Raw genomic sequence first — 23736 nt, forward strand, 5'->3', positions numbered from 1 at the left:
TCCTGCTGTGTAAGGCCTTTGTGTTGTTAACGGACCATGTTAGAGACTCCCGTCCACAAACAAACATCTGAGTAATTAAAAGACAATTAGATGACCCCTGAGGGTTTGTTAAGGTCAGCTTTTACAAACCAGTGTAGTAATAAACCCTGAGAAGCTGTGTTGATGACGTATTTGTATGTCTGTTAACTCTCCTTAAGATTAATTGTACATTGCCCGTGACATAAACAAACATATTTCCTAATTTGTGGCCTTTTAATGGTTTATTTAAACATATACATTTTTGATGTAGTCTGTTTTAGTTTATCTGAATGCTTCATTTAACTTTCAGTTTCTCCTTCCACTTAAATGTTGTTTTATTAAATGGTGTTATTAAGTGTAAGACACTCTGGAAAACAAGATTACCCTTCTACAATAACATCTTAATAATAATGTATTTGATTTACTCCTTTTCTATATCAAATTTGCACAAGTACAGTAAATAAATGGATTACATTTTTCCTAACAAAATAATGTTATACGGATATATCAAACATAACATAACTCAAGAATAAATATAGATGTGTAAACAACAAGTAATTATATCTTTTAACACAAATGTTTCACACTAGTCTCCACATTTTACATCAGGAGGGAGCAGGCCTCGCTGTCAAACACTGTATACAGAGTGTATGTGACATGATCCGTAACTCTATCTATAGGTGTTATGGTATCATTCCCACCATTAAAGAGGTTTTCCACCTTCCCAATGACCTCCGCCTCGCCTCACAGGACACAGAAAACGACCTGATGGCAATGCCTTTCACTGTACAGAGGCTACGCTCAGATGTGTGTGTCGCAGTGTGTGGAGGGTGGGTCACTCTGTGCACAGACTCCAGTGTCTGTGGACAGCCTGTAGAGTTTGGCCTTCTCCCTGGTGTTAGTGGGGGAATCTAGCATGGCCAGTAAGCATGTATATCAGGCCATCTCACGGCTGGCTGGACGCTCCCTGGGTGGCCCACCATGGTCAATACTGCACTGGTGACTGGACACACAGAATGGGATAATCTCCTACTTTCTTTCAGGGCCATGGCACACGCACGCACACACACACACACACACACACACACACACACACACACACACACACACACACACACACACACACACACACACACACACACACACACACACCACACACACACACACACACACACACACACACACACACACACACACACACACACACACACACACACACACACACACACACACACACACACACACACACACACACACACACACACACACACACACACACACACACACACACACACACACACACACACACACACACACACACACACACACACACACACACACACACACACACACACACACACACACACACACACACACACACACACACACACACACCTTTGATGCTGGCCTGGCCATGGAGGCTTGCCTGGCCCTAATTTCAGGTCAGGACTAGTCAGGGGGAGGCCGAGGGTTTGGGAACCCGGAGCGAGAGAGGGGACAGTGTTGTTGGGTGAGAGTGGAGGGTGAGGTTGGGGGGGGGGCAGAGGGGGAGGCCATTTCAGCCAGAGCAGTGGAGCACACTGGGGGCACTGGGGCCTCGCCTCTACTGGCTGTTGGGGGGAAAACAAAAGGAGGTGTGATCCCCACAAAACATAGGACCAGAATGTGTGTGTGTGTGTGTGTGTGGGGTTATGAATGTGTATCATTGTTCAGAGTTTCCTTCAGCTCCAGCAACTCGCTTCAACACCCCTGCTGCTCACACACAAAGGCACCTAATTGACACCACAGATTTAGGCCACTAGGTTTAACTGTTCCCCTTCCAGCCCTTCAGCCACTGCTGGAATAATCAGAGTAATCCAAGGGAACATATAGCTTATCATGCCACATCTTAGAGGAGTGTTGGATATGAGGCAGCAGTACCTGGTAATATTCTACAGTCAATAAAACCACAGTTTGTTGATGATCTAGTAGGCTCCTTCTTTGCACCTTAATCTCAGCCCCGAGTTGATTTCCCTAAAGAGACATCACAAATACAGTTTCATATTCTTTAAAAAGCTCAAACAAATATGAATCTTCTGAAGTTTTTACTGAAGCAAACGTCATTAAAACAGGAGAATAAAGGATATGTCTGGGACTATATCAGAAGCAAATAATACATATTTGAAAAGGAGTGTTTAAAGTATATACCAGAACAGTGCCTCATTGTTATACAGGAAAACGTCAAGGTTAAAAAGCACAGAGGGATAAGATGGATCGGGCTTTGGACACACACTTCATTTTTGTTTGTATTAGCTAATTCAGTTTTATTTGATTGACAAGAAGAAAAAGATAGGATATCATAATCAGATCATATAACGTTTTCTTTCAGCTTATATATTCTCAGCAAGAAAATAAACATTACTGACATACATAGAAACACAAATTGAATAGAAGAGAAAAAAACAACTTAGACAAACTTTCATTTCAAATTGTTCAACTTTATTGAACATATATATCATGGCAACACTTTTGGATTCTGCAATCATTATAAAATAAATGAGTTCATTATTCTATGAATACGATTGTGTAGTTATGTATGGGTACATCATGTCAAGTCATTCAACCGTGACAAACTCTTGTCAAACGATTTTCCAGTCAAATCCTTGACTACGTTTGGAAAGAAGGGCCCCTCGGGGTCTCATCCAATCTTCGACCTAGAATTGCTCTCAAATATAGTAATTCATATCTAATGAAGCTAATTTTGAAAAAGATTGCAGAGCAGCACAATGTAACACTTAAGACAGCTCTTAAATTGATTCCATCTTTTAAACTTACCTTTTAGAAGTGGCTCCAACTTACCTGTCCACATCCACAAAGACTGACGACTAGAAAACTGAAATCACTTTATTGACGTGTGTCTAACTGACTGTTCTTGCACGTTATCCACATGTGGCCAGGCTAAACATGTTCAGAGAAATGAGCTACAGACAGCATGTGTGCTTCGTCACTGTCGCTGCTTTCCCCTCCATGTTGGCACTCCTGACTGGCTGCATCTGTGGAGACATGAACAAAGGAAAGGACAGTGATTAGTGAAAAGAAGGCTCCTTACACTGCACAATTATTTCAGTAATATTCTTCTTATTCTCTGTGTTCTTAAACCACAGGGAGTCGACATATGTAGCTGTACGTTTAAAAGAAGCTTCATCATTTGTGCTTAATCATGCGCTCTGCATACAGCCAGCTGGGATGACGCTGTCTGTGTCATCATCTTTCCAGACACACCAAACTGTTCATTTTTACTGCAAGGAGGGGAGGGGGGGCGTTGGGTTTGTGCAGATACGGGTGTGCGTTTGTTTGTGCGTCTATCAGCTGTCTGTATCAATGCTGTGCATGACCCCTGAGCTAGCAGACAGTCATGGGTCAAAGGTCTAGGTAGAGCCTGTCTGGGCTTCCTGGCTGACCCCAACGCCTGCAGCACAAACACACACATACACAGGGGGGATGGGTTGCCCCCCACCAGACTAATATCACCTTTGGGATTAGGATCCAGACAGGAACACATTGACCCCACACACACACACACACACACACACACACACACACACACACACACACACACACACACACACACACACACACACACACACACACACACACACACACACACACACACACACACACACACACACACACACACACACACAGATCTGCTTGGTCATAAAACAGGACGGTCGCAGTGCATGACGCAGAGAGAAGCAGAGATGCTGAGTCTCAGAAGGCCATCTAATGATCTTTCAGCGACGAGTCAAAAGGGGAGACTCCAGCGTCACCATGGAGAGCGGAGGAAGCAGCTAACACAGAGTTAGCTAGCTACATCGTGGTGTTGTTGCACCGGGTGAAAGAGCAGCTAACAAGAGCTTTGTTTGTTGCTAAATCTCCCTTTCATATGTCAAGCTGCTAATTGCATTTCACCTCAGCACGGACGCAGCTAGCTGCAGGAAGAGAGACCAGAGCACCAAACCTGAGAAAGCAACATCAGCATGCCAGACGCTTGTATAAAAAAAAAAACGCAAATCAAAGAGAAGCGAGACTGCAGGAAGAAAAAAGGTCAAATTCAGAGAAGCTGACGGGCTTCACTGCCAGGCCATCGGGAAAACTCCCCAAATAAGCCCCAGTGTTAAGCCTGCTAATCCCCGGTATTATTGCAACATCTGTGAGGTCTAGAGAGGCTCTGCCAGTGATTAGCAAGACAGATGTAAACAATATCCTGGCTGTAAAGGAGAAGAGAGGAGAGAGCTTGGTTGATCTGAGTAACACTTTGCTGGAAGGATAAGAAAAGTAGAGATAGATAGAAAGGTGGAGAATATAAAGCAGGTAAAGGGAGAGAGTGAGTCTAGAGGGTCAAATTAAGAAGAGGAAGTGGAGGATAGATGAAAAAGAGAAGGAAGATATTTTGGAGGAATGGGTGTGAGATGTAAAGAAAGGAGCTCTGTTAGCTTGAGGACGTCAGGTTGGAATAAGTCGAGGGTTGATAGAATACAGTAGATGGGGGAGGAGGAGGGAGACAGAAGGTGACAGCATGAGGGGAGAAGGAGCAGCAGATTGGGAGACGGCGGACCCGGGGCCGGGGGTGCCCCGACCGGCTGACGAGACACCAGGGAGACGTGCCTAATTTATGCAGAGTTAGGCTGAGGAGTGGAGGGTGTCTGGGACCCCCTCAATAGCCCTGAGAACCAAGGGGAGCAGCTATGGGTGCTAGCTGTGTGAGCGCATGGGGGAGGGGAGTCTCTCTTTTTTTTTTTAGAGAGACAACAAGGGGGGGGGGGGGGGGGGGATGCTGCTCTCTCTGCTCAATTCAGGCAAGGCTGTCCGTCTGCGTCCCATTAAGGTTCGGGACAGGGCATGGGGAACGAGGCGGTGAAGGGGAGAGGGAGGACGGGAGGAGGAGAAGAGAGGCCATGCTTAACTCCCTCTCCACCAGAGATGCTCTCCCCCCCCCCCCCCCCCGCTCCAGTCTTCTTCTCCAGTCTGGCCACCTATTACATCCACAGAGCTGTCCGTCTGCTTCTCTGCATACTAATTCCCCATTACCACCGCCTGCCTGAACGTGAGCGAGGAGCAGAGTCGGACGACATCAGACGAGGACTCTGTGATGGGTTCGTTGTGTGAGAGGCTGTGAGAGTACTTCAGCATCAAGGCAGGACACAGGAGTGGGCTGTGGTGTTTGCCTAATATCGGCCTTTGGTGACATTCATCTTTTCTTTACCTTATTATCAAGATTTCGATTATTTAGTTTATTGTTGTTATTATATTTGTTTACACATCACTAGGGATTGCTTATTAAAACCAAGTCCATCCTGCATTACGGTACCACCAGTCATTCTTAACCTGGTGTGTGTGTGTGTGTGTGTGTGTGTGTGTGTGTGTGTGTGTGTGTGTGTGTGTGTGTGTGTGTGTGTGTGTGTGTGTGTGTGTGTGTGTGTGTGTGTGTGTGTGTGTGTGTGTGTGTGTGTGTGTGTGTCCACTGAGAGGCGGAAAGGACAGCCAGGCAGGTTGATGGTTGAGTGTGTTGATGCAGGCAGACAGTTTAATGACAGTCCTCACCCCTGAACATACAAGCCAATGAGCGCCTGGCACGCTCGCAGATGTACACACACTGTATGACACCTGCACATATATGTGTGATATATGGTGTGGCTTTCTCTGAAAAAGACACAGGCCGGTGAAAATGAAACCGAAAGAAATCTCTCTGTGTGTGACCCTGGGAAAAACAACTAAGAGGGCTAGAAACAGGCGCGTGTTCTGACCCTCGCTTTATTGTGTTAATAATAAACGACTTTTGAGTTTGTCCAGTTTGGCACATTCACACCTTTCACCCCGAATCTTATAAACAAGATTTATATAGATGACAATGCACAAAACAATGGCAAACCTGTCATAAGCAATGATAAATGAAACTCTGGTTTGTTCTCAGAATCTACATGCTTGCTACCAGCAGTGTTTTAGTAAGGAACAGTGCAGAGCAAAGCGCTTTTCAGCAGCTCGACAGAAGCCTCGCACTGTGCTTTCTTTGTAAGTTGTGCCTGGCCTTGGCCTTGCATCTTATTCAGCAGGACCTGCTCAGGTCTGGACTTGAATTTGGAGCCCAAACAAAGACATAGAGCCACCTCATTAAAAAAACATGTCATTGGATCAGGCCCGGGCTGAATTGTGTGATTTTCCCTCCTACCATAAGTGGCCGTGACTGAGCGTCGGGCTGAATGAGAGGCCGTATAGAGGCCTACCAATGGAGCGCCACGCCACATCCCTATGGGAACCATCCCCTCACAGAGGGGGGCACATTTAAAGCTTTGTTGGTCTGTTAACACAGCTTTCTAAAACGCCTCTTTATGGACTCAGCTAAGCAAACTGCAGCCCCTGATTTTCTTGCGCCAGACGGAAAAAGTAAAAAAAAAGGGAAACAAGAAAGGAGACAGTGAAAGGAAACAGAATAAGAGGAGAAAAGAAGCTGTTTAAGCAAAATGAAAGAAAACACGTGATACAAGCAAGCACCAGAAATCAAGTAAACGGATTAAAGAATTAACAGCCACATTTAGAAATGATATTTTACTAGTTCAAATTGACCCTTAATGCCTCGCCAAGACATGAACATATACTCCGATGCAGAGGACTCTGAACACCTGCTCCCACTGCACTGAATCACCTGAGAAGTGAACTTTGCAGCAGCGGATGCAGCAGAACCAGGTCATTGACAAACTGCATCGTCGCACCGTGTCCTCTGATACTGTCAGAACACGTTTACCCAGAGGACTACGGCATCCTGCTGCTGGAACAATAGGTTTGTGTGAGACTGTGTATGTGTGACAAACACAGTGCTGGCTGGGAAACCTGCGCTGGAGACTTAGTCAGTCTCACAGGGCGCTCAGGATGACAGTGAAATGAATAACAATGAACTTGTTCAGAGTTCAGAACATAAGAGATGAACCAGAGCTGAGGAGCCCAGCCATATCATCTGTGTGTAGGTGTGTGTGTGTGTGTGTGTGTGTGTGCGCATAATTGTGTCATCGCGCTCAGGAAATATCTTAATATGTGCCGAGCACTGGGCTCCATAGAAGAGCACCCACAAAGATGAAAATGCGCACACACACACCTCCTCTTCTCGCTCTCTCACTCCCCTCCCCTTCCCATCTTGCCGTGCACATGCAGCGAGGACCCCATCCTCACATTTCTATTGCCGTCTGCTGCGCCTGATGAAAAAGCAGAACGACAGAGGGGCATGTCTAAAGGCAAGAAAACGCACATTTGTAAATCACAGCCCCAATATAAACATTGGGTATAATAGGGGTTTCTCATGCGCATTGGCAGGGGTCCACCTCACCGTGAGCTCCATCAGGCGTGTTGCACGTTTCTCAGCCTGCTACAGGAGAACATGTGACTGAACAGCCTCCACCCGGCAGAGATGATGATCCGCGGAGCTGAGAAAGCATCTGAATACATTTGCATAAAGATTGTGCCACGTTGACAGAGGCAACTGCTGAGAATGCACCGTGCTCATCATTGTCCCCAAAAATCAGAGTAATGATTGAAATGTGGAGCGGAGGGAGGGGAGGGGGGAGTAGAACGGGAAATGGTCACTTTATTCTGGGAAGAAACTGGGGAGCTGCTGGCAGCCCCTGTCCCTCTTTATGGTAATGACATCAGCAGTGCAGGAACCGGAGATGTACGCAGAATAATACAGAGGATAGGAAATAGCACTAAGAGCAAAATAAACACAAATAATTGTCACAGCCCATGAGATTAAGACTGGTTGGAGATTTGATTAAGTTTGTGCCATTTATGATGAACAAGGTAATCACATTGCTTTAACTGAGATGCTAAAATAAACACAATTGCGGACAAATGTGCCATCACTCACGAGACACAAAGACAAAGCTCTTCACCAGCGCTCTAAATATCTCATCACAATGTAATCACGCAAGATGTGGTATAACTGATGTACGTAGATAGTGCCAACATATGCAAGGATATCTAGGGATATCTACAATGTATCTTATAAAATGTAGTATAGGGAAACATTGAAGAGTTGAAGAATGTTTCTGGGTGAATTATTTCGCTTCCCTCTGGGAAAAATAAATCCTGCAAGGATGTTCTGTAGAGTAGCTTCAAAATACTGCAGATATGAGACCTGTTTCCGTAACACGGCAGAGATATTCCGGCTCCAGATTTTATTAGGAGATAAACTGACCAGATTGTACTGTAACGAATTTAGAGGATAGGATTCCAGTAACCTTTTAATCAAATAGATGGGACATAAAGGTGAGCATGGCCTCAGGTACTGAGCGGCTTTTGGAAGCAGCACTTTAATTTTGAAAATAAAAACAGGCAGGCAACAGTGGAGCGCGGTGGAGCCCTGTGATAAACCTCTTGCAGATATAGTCAGCTGGCCAAACCATCCTGTCAGATCAGTGCCTGAGGAGAGGCAGAGGGGGGAAGAGAGGCGGCGAGAAGGGGAAGAGAGCAAAACACGGGTGGAAAGGGTCAGCAGGGAGGAAGGCTAAACCCCAGAAGCAAGCAAAAGATTGTGTGTGTAGTGCATTTATATTTCAGCATGTGTGTGTGTGTGTGTGTGTGTGTGTGTGTGTGTGTGTGTGTGTGTGTGTGTGTGTGTGTGTGTGTGTGTGTGTGTGTGTGTGTGTGTGTGTGTGTGTGTGTGTGTGTGTGTGTGTGCGTGTCAACCCCAGCTGGGCAGACATTTACTTGACATGCTGATAGGGATTTAAGCAGTGGGTGGGTGGTGTGTCGGACCAAGGTGAGTGAATGAGCAGAGAAGGGGAGCTGGTGGGGATCGGAGGATGATAGGGGGTCGGGGGTGGGGGGGCAGACCAGAGGGGTTCACAAAACTGCCGTTACTAAGCTTGATTTCAGCGCCAGTTGAGACGATTAGAAGACGGAGGCAGAAATGAGAAGGAAAACAGGGAGGGAGGTGGGTTTTTATAGGAGAACCCTACAGGCTATGGAAGAGAAGGGGGACTGGTCTATTGAGGTGATGAGGGAAAGCGGGTCTTTCTTTCAGACAGTCTAATGAAGCATGAGTCCCCGATGAAGAATGGAGGCAGGCTACCGCAGGGTGGGTTAGCTTGCGTCTTCTCTCCCCTCCATCTCTCCCCTTTCTCCGTCCTCTCTTTTCCACATCCCCTCTTTCTTCATCCCCTTCCTCATGCGCTGCATTCCCCGCTTCCTAAAGGGCTTCCACTGTTTATTTCAAAGAGGCGTAACGTGCCGCAAGCTCACGCACTAGCCTCTCAGATGATTTAATGAAATGGCAATGATACAGTGGCGAGCTGCATTTCACCAATAAAGAGGATTGCTATTGATGGGCAGCTTCATCAAGGAAATGCAACATACGGCAAGGCAATATATAATATAAGCAAATAGCCCGGGGTAAGATTCAGTAAGATATATTAGATCAGAAATCTATTTGAATTTTAAAATGTGATGAGTTAAAATGATTTCTTTATGGATCCAACAAAATCCTTTAAAACAGGTCCATTTAATGGCTGACATAGATATCTGATTGTGGTGTTCACATACGATGAACCCCGAGCAGACATGTTAAATTACAAGAGGCAGCAGACTGAGACAGACAGGGGGGCTGTCAAAGTGTCTGACTGGGTTTGACTGGGGGTTGTTTGACCAGGGGGTTGACGGGGGGGGGGCTGCAGGACTGATTTCTGGCTGGATGTGGCTCCGGGCCGGCTGGAGACTGGCCAGAGGCTGACAGAAGGGGGGTGGGTTCCCCTGCTTCTCTGCTCAAGTTGTCCCTGAAGCAAAGCAATAAGAAGCAGCTTATAAAATAAGCAAACACGGAGGCAGCTTACCGATAGTCAGCCAACCAGCCGGGGATGAACGGCAGATGAACCACACACACACACTATACGCAGCACTGATACCCCCCACACCCCTGACCTTGACCCCTGAGGTCCCTCCTAACCCGTTTCTGAATGGAAGTCAGTGCAGCTGGGGCGTCTAGCCATGAACTAACCGCATCCCCTCCGCCGCACGGCCCCCTCATCCCCTAATCATTTAGCCCGTTCCCACGCTTGATGACTGGGATGCTGTCCCTGCATCTGAATGGTGCAATTTAATATTGATATGGCCGCCATGGTCCTTTTCTGTCTGTTTCCAAGGGCAACAACAATCCCAGGATTTTCTGTGGTTTGTATGAATTATCTGCCAAACATTAATCCCAATGTTTTATTTTCAATTCGGGGGGCTTTTCTTTGATTCCGCACAATATGATTCCTCGCTGCTTTAAGCCTCAAATTGCATCTGCAGTCTCTCTCAATGGTTCACTCGTATAAACCATACAGCCTGAGCACATACATACGCCGTATAATGTATGTGTAAGTGTGTGCGAGTGTGTGTGTGTGTGTGTGTGTGTGTGAGCTCATACACATCATTGAGGGAGTTCAAACCCCTCCACCTTCAAATTTTCATTACGGCCAAATTTCAGGCCTGTGCTACAGCAGCGTGGCCTTTTGCAGGCGAGCAGGCAGTTTAATCAAATATACAGCACTACTCCATTTTCATTTCCTTTTCATACAGCCTCCATTCCACTACGGCTTCATAATTCTCCCCTCAGAGCTGTCTAAGCCGTCTGAGTGTTTGCAGCCTGTTGAAATGACATAATCAGTGACTTGGATAAATGTCTGACTGTTTTTCCCTGAGTCTATAATCAGACTTGGGGCTCAGTGTAGCAGCTTTGAGGAAACGGCAGCAACACTTGACTCAGGATTACTTCGTAAAGAGGAAAGTTTCACATAGGGAATTTGGTTTAGTTTCAATGAATTGTATTTGTTTTGATGTGCCAAGTAAGTCTTGAAAAATAAAACGATTGTCATTACAAACAGAAGCTCGAAAATATGCTGTGTTTCAAATAAATATTGGTCAGAGGCAATCTTTTTAACACATTGACTCTTTTGGACAGAGTGTATGTCATAATACTTAATGTGTTATAAATAATGAGAAAATGTTACGACTTAAATTCAATGCAAAATAAGTAGCATTGTTAATTATATAGTGTATATTACAGATATTTAAATATGCAGTATAAGCATTTAAAGAAAGAAAAATGTGGATTAAAAATACTGTTCTGATTATTTGGAAGCTTCTACATAAAATGTTAATCGAGGCATTACATCCATATAACAAAAGGTTAATGCGATGATAACGTCCAATAAGGAAAATATGCAAATTAGAGAGTTTACCCTTTGTGCTATATTTAGAAAGATATAAACACAGCTATTCAAATGTCTTCTTTTCATTTAAGTGATCAAGTGCTTGGAGGAAGAAAGCGATCACTTATTTGTCTAAAGAAAGAAAGACGTGGATCTGGCCAAGATGAATTGAGTGATGGCTGTAAATGCTTTCAGCAACTATTACTTCAGTGGGTGGAACACATTTAATCAATACCTAAGCAAATAAAAAGCAACAGTGGGCAGTCTGAATGAGGAAAGCTGCAGCATTCCACAATCACACATCCAAATGAACAATCCACTTCCATGCTGCTCCACGGAGAGGACGTGAATACACGCTTAAAGGCCGGGTTTGGATCATTTGGTAAAACGGTCCAAGGGTTAAGGCGATTTCCAAATGTTTATCCTATGTTGGGAGATCGTATATATTTCACTCTAACCGAATGATGTATATAAAGTTACAATCATTTTATAATAACGTTGTATCTCTAACAAAGGGTTGTTTCTGTTCTTTTAGTAATATTCATAATTTGGACAGAAAACTATGTGTAAGTAAAAAATGGTAAGCATAGGAGCAGTGTTTCCCCTATATACAAATAGCGGCGGCGCAGGTGCTAAATCTTGAGACATTGCCACTGTGTGTACTGGCAGGGCCGATTTTTGAAATAGGCGCTGTAAGAGATGAAAGTGGGGGATGTTGGCTAATCAGGCGCCCGCAGCTCACAGCCAAAGTGCGAGCGTGGGAGCGAGGGAGAGAGAGAGAGGGCGCACCGGTACCGGCGCTGTTGTTATTAGAATCTGGTGCTAGCTGCGCTAACGGATATAAGAAGTAGATGTTTCTACAACCATGGTGGAGGAGAGCTCTCCTGTCAGACTGAGAGGCTCAGTGAGGTAAAGGACTCTGAGTGTTTAGATAGTTAATTTTAGTCTAAGTTATCTCAGTGGGTCTTTCCAAGGCACTCCTTTATAATTATTAGGATGAATAAAAACAGGTTTGAAATCATTACAATGTATACTATAGGACAGTAAACCAAAAATATCATTTAAAGTTGGTGAGATACAAAAATATGCATACATTTATAAATGTTAACTGGGTAAAATAAGATATAAATGAACAACAAAAATAAAATAAGTTACATTTATTTGTTATTGGCTATGGTAGGTTATTGGTTATGTTCACATACTTATTTGATTATTAAAATGTAAACCGATCTTTTTCATATGGGTGTTTTAGAGTTGTACCCCCTAGATCAGGTCTCTAGTAATTGTGTGCTCAAAGTGCACCAGATTGAAGCATTTTACTTTAAAATGTAAAAAAAAAAAAGAAGAAATCTTCCAGGGGGGCATACCCCCGGACCCCCCTAGAGGATGTGACGTCCACCCCCAAATTAAAACATGTTCATACAATACTGAATACATTTGAAGCCATTTTGACAATAAGTCTCTGTTTTTGTAGTGTATTTGTCTTTTGTAGAGATTTTTCATTTATTCTTTATATATAAAATCTCGCCTAAAATCTCGCCTAGGGCAGCAAATTGGCTAGAACCGGCCCTGGTACTAGGCCTCAAGAGCCTTTCTTGTGCTGGCAGACACATAGAAACAAATTGGCGGGGCGCACTTCGCACGCGCACACATTCCACGTGCCTTAGCACCGCTGCTATGACTCCATCCTAGGGGAAACACTGAGGAGGCATGTGAAAGAATCCTATATGTGGTGTTTCTGTTGAAGGTCTTTGGATGTATGTAAATGGTAAAGAGTGGATACTGTCACTCTGACATTCACACACACACACTACTATATTCATGCAGTACGTCCACTTAAAGACTACTGTGCCATCCTGCCGGTTCTCTTTGTGTTGAATTATGCATAATTGCAGCCACGTAGTAACACACATGGCTATAGCGGTTATTAGCATAAAAGATTTCTGCAGGAGATGGTGTTGGGGTGCATGTCCTTTTCTTCCTGAGAGTAAGAGTGAATGGATACATTCATACACGCATGATATGGATTAGCATGCAAGTGCGTGTGCTTCTGTGTTCATTCATACGGTATGTGTACATTAGTGGGGATGGAACAGTTAGGATGGCCGACTAGCATACCCTCTAAAAAACATATGGTCCACATTTCAATTAAAATATGCAAATAAAAATGATAAGGGCTCCAACTAGTTAATCCCCCATGAAGACAAACTACTCTTTATTCTTGGAAAGACTGTGTCCTCCCTACATCAAGAAAAAAACGATCTAGTGACCACACCGACTTCCACATTCCAAATAATGCATGTTAAACACACTTGTTAAATTGTCAATTCTGCAGATTTTATTTATTTTTGTTCACTGTCTTTTTCTTGTTGATCTACAAATCTAACTCTTTCTTACTTATACTAACTACAGTAAGCGTGGGCACTCGACACTAACCTGCTCCCCACCTCAGCCTCATCAGTGTCACTACGGGCTGATTAGACAGAGAAGCTTGATTAAAACTGCCCGAGTCTGATAGAGAAGAAGATAACAGGGGTGAACCAGCCTTTTGTGGATTGCTAAATGACAGCAGCGGTTACCACGCAACTTAAAAAGATAATTTATTTTCCAAATCCCTCCAAGGCTTTCAAGGACAAAACGCCTGCATGTAAATTGATGTACCATAGGCAAATATTTAAAAATATTAGCTTTTTGTCATGGGCTCTTCTCTCGAGACAGCATGTGTGTGTGTGCATCACACTCCCTGTGAAGTTAGGCTACACTACAGACTAAAAACACAAGGCATACAGCAGGTTTTCAGAGTGGATGAGCCTATATCCAGGACACGGACAATTCGCTCCCTCAAATAATTAGCACTGACAGGTGAAAACGACCACGAATGCCACTGGAGATCACAATGTAACGGACAATTTCACAAACTATAGACATCAGAAACACACACACACACACACACTTACACAAAAACATAAACACACATGTCAAAGCACAACAGCAACAACAGAGGATTCATCAGCACAGCTAACACCACATTGACCATAAAGAACCAATACATCTCCTGCTCCACGTACACAGCCCGTATCCTGCTGCTTCTGCACTGATACCCCTGATACCCCTGATACCCCTGATCCCCCTGCGCTTTGACAAGGCGTAATAAAGCCTGTATGAAGCGCTGCATTGTGTGGGGAGAACACAATGTTGCATGCTGAGTGCTGTGAGAAGGGCGTACACCGGTGGGTCCCACGGCGCAGCAGCGCACCAGGGCCTATATCGGGGAGTGCAGAGCATGCTAATGAGGTCATTATGTTATGCCTCTCCCTCGCCCCTGCTCTCCTTTACAGTGTGGGCTTCGCCTGTCACAGGAGGCAGGGTACCCTGGTAATGCAGCCAACCACAGATGTCACATGTGACACAATGAGAAGACACATGAGCGTCTCCGAATGAGTTGCAGAGAGAAAGACAGGGTGACGCTCCATTTTTCAGCTAGCATCAAAAGCACGGCATCAGTGATTTGCATAAGGTGAGATTAGAGCACAGTAAAGAGGAGGGCAGCGACAGGCGACATTCATTTGCTAATTGTTCCTGCTGTGTATTCAATCAGCAGCCGCGCAGGATTGTGTATCCTTTTTTCCTTTTTACGATAGCGCTATTATTTACAATCGAGTGGGAGGGGTTAAGTACCAAGCACATGCAAATGCAATTACATGATATTTGCATAGCCGTTAACAATTAGAGGGCAGATGGCAAACAGCGGGCATAAAAAAGCGACTGAGCGCCATCTTGGCTGAGGAGACAGCTGGCAAACAAGAATCGGCCATTTTGTAAGCACGGGGCGCTGCCAGGCTGATGCGTGGAGAGGCGCCAGTCTCTCTCTGTGTGCCAGGAGATTGGCAGGCTCCCTGGTAGAGGGAACAACAACACACTCCTCCAACAGTCAGTGACAGTATGATCACAGCCAAGGGCTCCTGCTGAGAACTGACTGAGGAGATCAACTGCAACATTATGTGTCTGTGTTCACTTTAAAAACACACTCTGAGAAGAGATGGTATGCTATCATAATACTGTTACAAGGGGGAGGTTATTTATGATCTCCTTGATTAGTTCAATATGTAAAATCACATCTGTGGTGTTGTTAAACACACTACAAGCAATTAAATTAAGACATTGTACTCACCAAGAAGTATGAATCCCGTTCCAACCTCTTCAAGTGTTGCTTCTGGCAAAGCTGCTCATCTGTCCTGTAATGTCCTTCCAGCTCCAAGGATATGTACAGTACAGTATGTTTTGCTGCTTGACCTCTCAAAACTTTTTTTCAGCCGGATGTTTCTGCCAGTGCATGACAAACTTAATTTTTACTCAAAGCTTTCACCTCTACGCTGCAGCCAAGTATTTTCATTCCTGAAGATTTTGCCAATTTTCTTTAGTCACCACCAATTTTGCTAAAACGTCTGAGGGGCGAGTCTCTGTGAAGGGTAAAAAAGTCAGATGAAAAACCTGGTAGTAGGAGGGGGACACGGATCAGTTACAACTACTGTCCTTTTCATCTCTCATTCAATTAGCAGCCATTCACTTGTGCTGCCATGGGATCCCTGCTGCACAGCAGTAAGTGGACTTCAGGTGCTATTTCCACAGAGAGACAGAGAGAGAGAGAGAGGCAGAGAGACAGAGAGGCAGAGAGACAGAGAGGTATGAAAGCCTGGGCCCACCTTCCTCTCTTCCACCTTATAGATCAATACTGCATTGCCATATCCTCTGATGGGAGCTGCTGTAGTGAGGGTAAGAAAATCTAAGGCGAAAAGACAGGTTATGTCTGATACAGGGGATGAGAGAAAAAGTTCAAATTGTTCTTTCATCCTGGCTCATGAGATCTTAGGAATATTGTGCGCTACGTGCTTGGAAGTTGGACTGAGCAGAAACGTCGTGTGTACCGTCTCCAATGGATCCTTATCAAACAGTTCAGGTGGAATGGGTAATAAGAGGGAAGAAAAGCGACCTTCAACGTCCTGTCTTATTCTTCTTCTGTTTTCTCTCCCTCCCTCGCTGTCTCAGTGTCTCTCTGACAAAGTTTTATCAAGTGGTGTTGGACGCAGCAAAAACCCCTCCGGCTGAACCACACACAAAGACTCTCTCTCTCTGCCTCTTCCCTCTGCCTTTTTCTCTCTATTTTACACACAAATGTGCACCTACTGACACGCACACTGCGTGTGGGGTGGTAAGGGCCCTGGCCCCGGCTGATGCTGGGACTGTTGGAGGAAGATAGAAAGAGAGATGGAGAGAGGAGCTGTGAGCGGTGGTGCTGGTTGGTCCCTGGGCTCCGGGGCCTGCAGGCGGTGCTGGGCAACCTCTGCTAGCCTCTCTCCTCTGTATTGATTTCTGCTGCTCCGCTCTGCCGTGGAGGCTCCTAGCCGGCGGGGATGAGAGCTCGCCTCACCCGCCTCACCTGCCTCTCTCCTGGCTTGCCTGGCCTAGCCTGCCCACTCTGCCGCAGTGTTGGCTGGCCCCTGCCGGCTCCACGGGACCCTTGTATGCAGTGCCGGGGCCACAGGAAGAGGGCAGCCAGAGAGCCCATGGCGATCCACAGCTGTGTTCACCTGCTCTGAGTTCAGCCGCTTCCAACCACCTCCTCAAACTGCTTCTATCCTTCTCTCCTTCCATCCTTCCACCCACTCTGCTTCTCTTGTTCCTCCTCCACTGCCTCCTCCTCCTCTTCTTCTTCCTTCTGTACACAAACAACCAGAGACAGAGAAAAAAACAAGTTAGTGTTAACTTTCAGCATTTTACACACTCTGAATGTCAATCCTGGTCTTTGATCAGCGAGAAGTTGGGGGTGAGGATTCTGGCATCCTCTCTCAGCCGGTAATGTGAACCCGCTAACCTCACAGAGCAGAAACTGCGGGGATTGGAGGCCTGAGAGTTAAGTGTGTCAGGCAGAGAGATGCTGCCTGCCAAAGGTACTCTCAGCTATTAGATTCTGATGTGCTGCAGATAGCAAAATATAGCAAGAGTGGGCCCATTATAAAAATCACCACCGCATCAATCGAATACATTAGAAATATTTACAGGAAAAGTTTCTCTTCAACAACCTCCCTCATTTGCTCCTCCTTGGCCGCACAAGCCCACTGAGATGTACATTTATTTGCCCTTAGTGGTTATAAAAAACAAAAAGCCACATTTAAACTGACAGGCTTGTTTTAAAGACTCCCCTCTCTTTGCGCCATAGTGAGTGTGGAGGAATGGAAATGTTTTGGCCATGACCGGTGGTGCTCTAACGAAACTTTGTCAAAGAAAACATCTCAGCTTTTGTATCATCTAGAATTATTCAAATGGGTTCAGCAACCCTCTTCTTATGATAATAGCAGTTGGGGGGACATTTCTTTGAGGAGTCATGGTCCCATTGTGTTCATCAACAGGGAAAGAGCCGTGGCCAAATTCAACCCCCAACACCCCACATTGCTCCGCGCCGCACCAACCACACAATCTCTGAAATATCCTGGCCACAGCCACCACAGAGCTGTGACAGCCCTTCTGTCCACCTCTCTCCACCTCCTCTGCAGGACTGAAAAACAGACTTAAACCCACGGGCCGACTGCCAGGGGAATAGAGAAGTAAAGTGCGGAGGTTTAGAGCGGGTGGGCCAGCAAGGCTTTGGGAGTTAGCGCTGTCTGTTAAGGAAAAAGCAAAGGGGGTGCAGGATTGGCATGGGGGGGGTTACACTGCTTGGACAAGAGAACCAAGTTTGGGAGAGGGGGGGCAAGTTGAGTTAGGGGGACATGGATTGGGACCGGGGGTGCGGTGCATGTCTTAGACACAATAATACTATTCATTGGGCTCAGACATGGGTGTTAACTCCCCTCTGACAGAGCACAATGGGACTCGGCAGCATTCAGGCAGCCTTGGTGATATTGTTAGTTCAGGGCTGCATTCTCCCTGCCGCAGGATAGAGCGCCCGCATTGTACCCGTCCAGCAGGATGGATGGAGGGAGGTTCGAGAGGTGAAAGGCAAAGAAAGAGAGAACAGTACGTTTGTCTATTCGTCAGTGCTTGAGGAGCGAGGGGCAGAGGGAACTGAGGGCAGAGAGGGAGGGGAGGACGGAGTGGTGGCGTTAGGGGTGTTTAGCCTCATGGCACGAGAAAAAATAAAAAGGACAAAACTAGAAGTAAAAGGGACTGCGCAATAAATATAACCCAAGCAGCCGAGTGCAGAGCTAAAGAGGCATTACAGGGGGTGGGGACACAGATGTAGCGAGGAAGGCATGGTGGCATTTTTATGGTAAAAAAACACAGCAGGTTTGTATGCTGCCTCGGAGCCTGGATGCATTATGTTCAAAGAGGGAGAGTGGAGAGGAGTGGAGAAAATGAGAACTGTGGAGGTGGCTGTTTGTGCCTCGGATGAGATGACATGCAAACACCACGAGGCCTACTTTTCCAGAGGAGAGGAGAGGCCAGGAGATGCATGAAACTGAGAGAGTTGAATCAGCAGTCTAAGACATGAGGCAGACAAATATCAGCAGTACAAATATAGTGGCAACATTGGTATCTGAATGAATGTGCATCCATTGAGATCTGCTAGTTTAACATTATAACAAATTCTATATGTTTTTGTCTGCAATTTGGTTGTATAAACCACACGTTGACGTCACCCTGGTCTTTATAAATATGTGAGGGCCATTTCTAGACATTTTTCTGATGTTACAGGAAAACATTTCCGTGATTAATCACAAAAATAATTGGGAATGAAAATGTGCATCAGTTGAAGCACAAATGTATACAGAAAAGGAAAGTTTGATACGTGGGCTTATAGACCAGTGGCGAACTGTCAGGGCCTTAAAGGTATTCAGAGAATACCCTGGAACACTCAGACAAAACAAACAAAAAATCGATTTAATTATATAAATAAAATGTATGTCAAATGAATAAATGAGAATGGTATCTCTGTTGTTGATCTGTAATATTACAGTGTTACGTTGATTTGTTTGTCCTTCTCGGACCATGCACTGCGCATTTCAGTGGTTTTGTGTTAGAAAAGAAAGCAACCAATCAGATCTTGTTCTGGGTCTCTGGGTAGAATATCCTTCAACCAAGGTATTCTACATCCTTGATCGAATGCCCTGGCCGTTGCACTGAATGAGAGCGTACGTTTGGACTGACAGTTTGATCAACCAATCATATATTGATTTGTCGCCAATGGGCGTATTCTTTCAGTTCCCCTCGGTTCCAGGGTATTCTAGAAGGCCCGCTAGTTAACTGGCTCGAGACAGAGGATCTAGAATGCGACGAAGCAATTCATGCCGTTTTATTGTTTTTAACGTTGAAAGGACAAGTGCAACAGGTGAAGATGAAGTTGTTGCGGAATTGTTGTGAGTATCCTTTTCAAGACGACAATTCAGTGAAAAGACGGACATTATAATGCCGCGGCGGGTGTGTGTGTCTACAGAAGGTCCAGTTGTGATAGACACGGTTCGCCACTGTTATAGACATATCATCAAAGGGCTTTGGAAGCTGCAGTCACTGAGCCTCTACCTCCCACTGAATACTAGCAGATATATAGTAGCATATATGGTAGCAGTAAGGTATGGATATAAAGGGCAGAAATATATAAGGGTGAAGTATGCATGTATCTCATCACTCACTAGACATGACACACACACCCCCCCCCCCACACACACACTCAAGAGTATCACTGCTCCTTCTGCACTGCACAACCTGCTTTCATGAACAGTACTTTGTTTGTTTCCCCTCTGGTAAACTCTGACCAACCGTTGCCATAGCAACCGTACCTAGTGTTTTGCTGTTCATGTGTGTGTGTAAAAAGAGAAAAAAGATTGTGGGGTTGTGAGGAGGATTAGAGCAGGAATTCCTGATCCTAATATGACAGATTTACTTCCGTGTGCCTTTTTATGTGTGATGATTACGGGGTGTTTGAAATACAAATCAAGGGACCCCAATAACGTATATAGGCCTACATCTTAATGTCTGATAAACTGGTGGTGAATCTGGCTTAGAGCAACATGCCAAACAAACCAAACATTAAAACGTGTTCCCCTTTTCCTAGTCATCTGCATTGACTCTCAGCAGTGTGGGTTTAACCTGCCTGGCCAGAGGAGGAAGAAGTCAGTGGGGAGATGCTGGGTGTCAGGCAGCAGGGGCACGGCTCTCGTCAGGGAGCTAATGCCCTTCAGGGGTGGCTGAGGTAGGTAGGGTATGGCCCTTTGTCCCTGGTGGGGGGATTACACCGGTCAACCAGCACAGACAATGTTCCCCCCTCCTGGGAAGGGAGGACCAACCTGCTCTCTACCAATGATAGGGGCAGTCAACTGATCACTAACTTAATTAAGGACAAGGGAAAGTAAGAGAGGAGGAGGAAGGGTGAAGCAGGAGACAGAGAGCAAGGTTGGGAATAAATCAAGGTAAGGGAGATAATAGGGGGGTATAAAAAAGAAAGTGGAGGGTAAAAAAGCGATGCAAAGGAGCACAGGGATACGCTAAAATAAGAAGAGGCATGGAGTTAAAAAGAGAATAATGGTAGGAGGCGAAGGGGAGAACAGAAGGCTTCTCTAGCACAGGATTAGGGGAGGGAAGATGAAAGGATCTGGTCTAACAGAGGACAGGAAAAAGGACAGAGGAGGGAGACCAGCGACTTAAACTCAAAGCAAGGAAATCAAGTAAAAGAGTGAGAAACAGGGGGGGGGGGGGGAGAGACAGCTCAGGTATCCATGACCTCAAGGCACTGGTGGAAGAGGCCTTTTCTTATAACAAGCGCACCATGTGAAACCCCTCTCTCTGTTCCCTATTTATGCCACAGCACACACACCTATTCAAATCCAATGAGAAATGCAGCAGATAATTATATTACAGAGGACTGTAATAGAGGATATTTAGGGGACAGTTAGCGGGCCCAGGTAGCATAGCTCAGCCCGCTGCAGACAGATATGGCTCTGCAATACTTAACAACAGGGATTTGGCAGCACTGTTGATTGAACATGCCAAATCCCATTTGTCGGAGGACTGTGCGCGGTTGTATCGACACTCTGTAACCTTGTGGCTCCGTAAAAGGATACCAGAGTATGAGTGAGTGTGTGTGTGTGTGTGTGTGTGTGTGTGTGTGTGTGTGTGTGTGTGTGTGTGTGTGTGTTCCTGGCAGGCAGGTGGGTGGCACGGCTCTAAACTCTCCTCCATCTATGCTCTCCTCTATCCCTTCATCCTTCCATCTTTATGCTGTCCGCCTCGATTCCCTCTCTTCACAAAAAAGGGTGACAAGAAGGAGATGGAGAGGCCTTCTCAACACTTATTTTCTTGCTTTCCCTCCCTCCTATCCTCCCCTTTCCCTCCCTCCGCTCCTTCCATCCCCTATGGTAGAGCTGCCAGACAGGAGTGCTCAGCAGCTCTCCGAACGTTATTGATCCTGAGAGCAAGCCAGCCAGGGAGTTGGTGTCTCTCCCTCTATCTTCCCTTCCTCCAACACACCGCATCCCCCACCACAGCGCCACAACTTTTTCCTCCTTCTCTCACTCCCCGCCTCTACTTCATTTATCAAGGTTAAAGAACTCTTATAAAAAAGGGAAGAGGGGGTCGCCTGGATGTTATCCGACTTCATGAAATGAATCCCCTCAGGCCACTCCACTAGAGGAAGATGCTCTCTGCCAGATCCAACTCTACACACACACACACAACACGCTGTGGCACCAAGCAGCGGCCCACTCATCGCCAATCAAAAATAGAAAGTAGCATGTCCGGTTTGGTAAACAGAAATAGGACAATCAGAAATAGAAATGAAGAGGATGTATGAATAGACAAGGGAAGAGAAAATGAGTCACTGTGGGTTATCATAGTAGGCCAAACATGAGCGTTAAAGTGCTAATTTATTTGAAGGCACAATTTAAGAGTTTATATCATTTAAAAGCCACTAATAACAGTTTCTGTTGCCTCTCCTCAAGAAGGTAAGAGCTTGAAAAGTTCATTTGGCTTGAGGTCAGTAGCATCATCCTGGAGGAGGATTTTTGACATCCTGGCTAAACAAATGTTGCTTGCCTCTTTATTCAATATGTTTGCCAAATTATTTTTTTATTTTACCTGCACTGTCCCTTCACCCAAAATGTTCCCAGAGCGTGACAAATAAATAATTTCTGATTTGTTTTTAAACAATGTGTCATTAACATCAGATGGAGAAGGCCAAAACAAGTTCCTCCTTTCTTGACCGTAAATGTATCATCAACTAGAACTATTAGCTGTCGCTAACCTTAGCAAGCGGCAGCTAACTAAGCTAACGCTAGCTCCGAGAGTTGTTTGAAATGCTGTCCGCGGCTGACTTTATAATGTTTCAATTCCTCACATTCTTTAACAAAAACCTGGAAACACAATATTAAATTCATTAACTTACATTTCTGGTACACCCCACGTTGCATATTACCGAGTAATACAGCCCCAGAAATACCGCTTCAACAGGTGGAGAAATTCAAAGCTAGTTACGTCGCTAAGCAATGACTGAATAATCTTGGGGGAGGGGTTTGAGATCACGTGATTTACATATTTTCTAGATTTAAAGACTAAACTATGAATTACTAAAATAATAATAATCACCATAAGTGACCATAGTTACTTGGATTAATGAATATAACAGATGCACGCCTATCAATTATTAATTAGGTAAATAAAGCCATTTCTATAGGGTACCTTATTAAAAAGCTGTAACAAGTCCTATAGTAAAAATCCTCAGAAAAGTATAAGAAGTACGGCTGAGAGGCACAAAGCCACCAGACCTGTACATTTTAAGCTCCATTATCCATCTGTAGGGGAAATACAGAATGCATTTTCGTTCTTTAGACTGTAGCAGCTATTGTCGCTGTTTGTAGCCTAAAAGGACTGGAAATGGCTCTACGCGTGGAGTACATCCAGTCTTCCATTGTTGCTGCTTTCACTCTACCCTATAAAAGCCTGCCAGCACTCCAGGCTACAACAGCAAGGCAAATACACACAGCAGCACATTACACAGCCATACTTTCCCCTCCCTTTGTGCTCAGTAATTGCCACAATGCATCTTCTCGTCCAGCTAATTAAGTGAGTCTTTCCCATTGTCTCCCAATACTATCACCTCTTTACACAGCCAGAGAGAGAGAGAGAGAGAGAGAGAGAGAGCGAGGGAGAGGGAAAGAGAAAGACACAGCAAGGGATGGAAAGAGCAATCGGGTGGAAGAAATACAAAGGCAGGGATCCAAATAGAAAGACGATGAATGACAAAGGCATGTGTCTGTGTCCTAGTAAATGTTTACCTGTTGAAAAAGGTACAGTGTCTGTGTTTGCCGGTGATCTGTAAACAACGCTTTTCTGCTGTCAGAGTAATTTCAGGAAATTCACGAAATGACAACATAAATCCGGAAAGATCCCTGGCCATTAAAATTACCGAAATTGGAGTGCATGAGTTATTTGGCTGAGTACCATGACAGGGAATGCACGTGTGAATGTATTTTGTTGTTACGTTTCTCAAATGTGTTACCTTCACTGTACAGAG

General features: G+C 45.2%; 1 long non-coding RNA gene across 1 annotated transcript in view; it reads right to left on the minus strand.

Moving 5' to 3' along the window:
• Window positions 1–2474: 2474 nt before the first annotated feature.
• Window positions 2475–23736, minus strand: part of LOC117546161 — a 36869-nt gene continuing 15607 nt past the window's right edge. The window contains exons 3-4 of the long non-coding RNA XR_004568944.1: window positions 15406–16950; window positions 2475–3050 (exon numbers count right to left, since the gene is read on the minus strand). This is a non-coding gene — a long non-coding RNA (uncharacterized LOC117546161). The remainder of the gene's footprint in view (window positions 3051–15405; window positions 16951–23736) is intronic.

This window comes from Gymnodraco acuticeps, unplaced genomic scaffold (assembly GCF_902827175.1).
Source record: "Gymnodraco acuticeps unplaced genomic scaffold, fGymAcu1.1, whole genome shotgun sequence".
NCBI lineage: Eukaryota > Metazoa > Chordata > Actinopteri > Perciformes > Bathydraconidae > Gymnodraco > Gymnodraco acuticeps.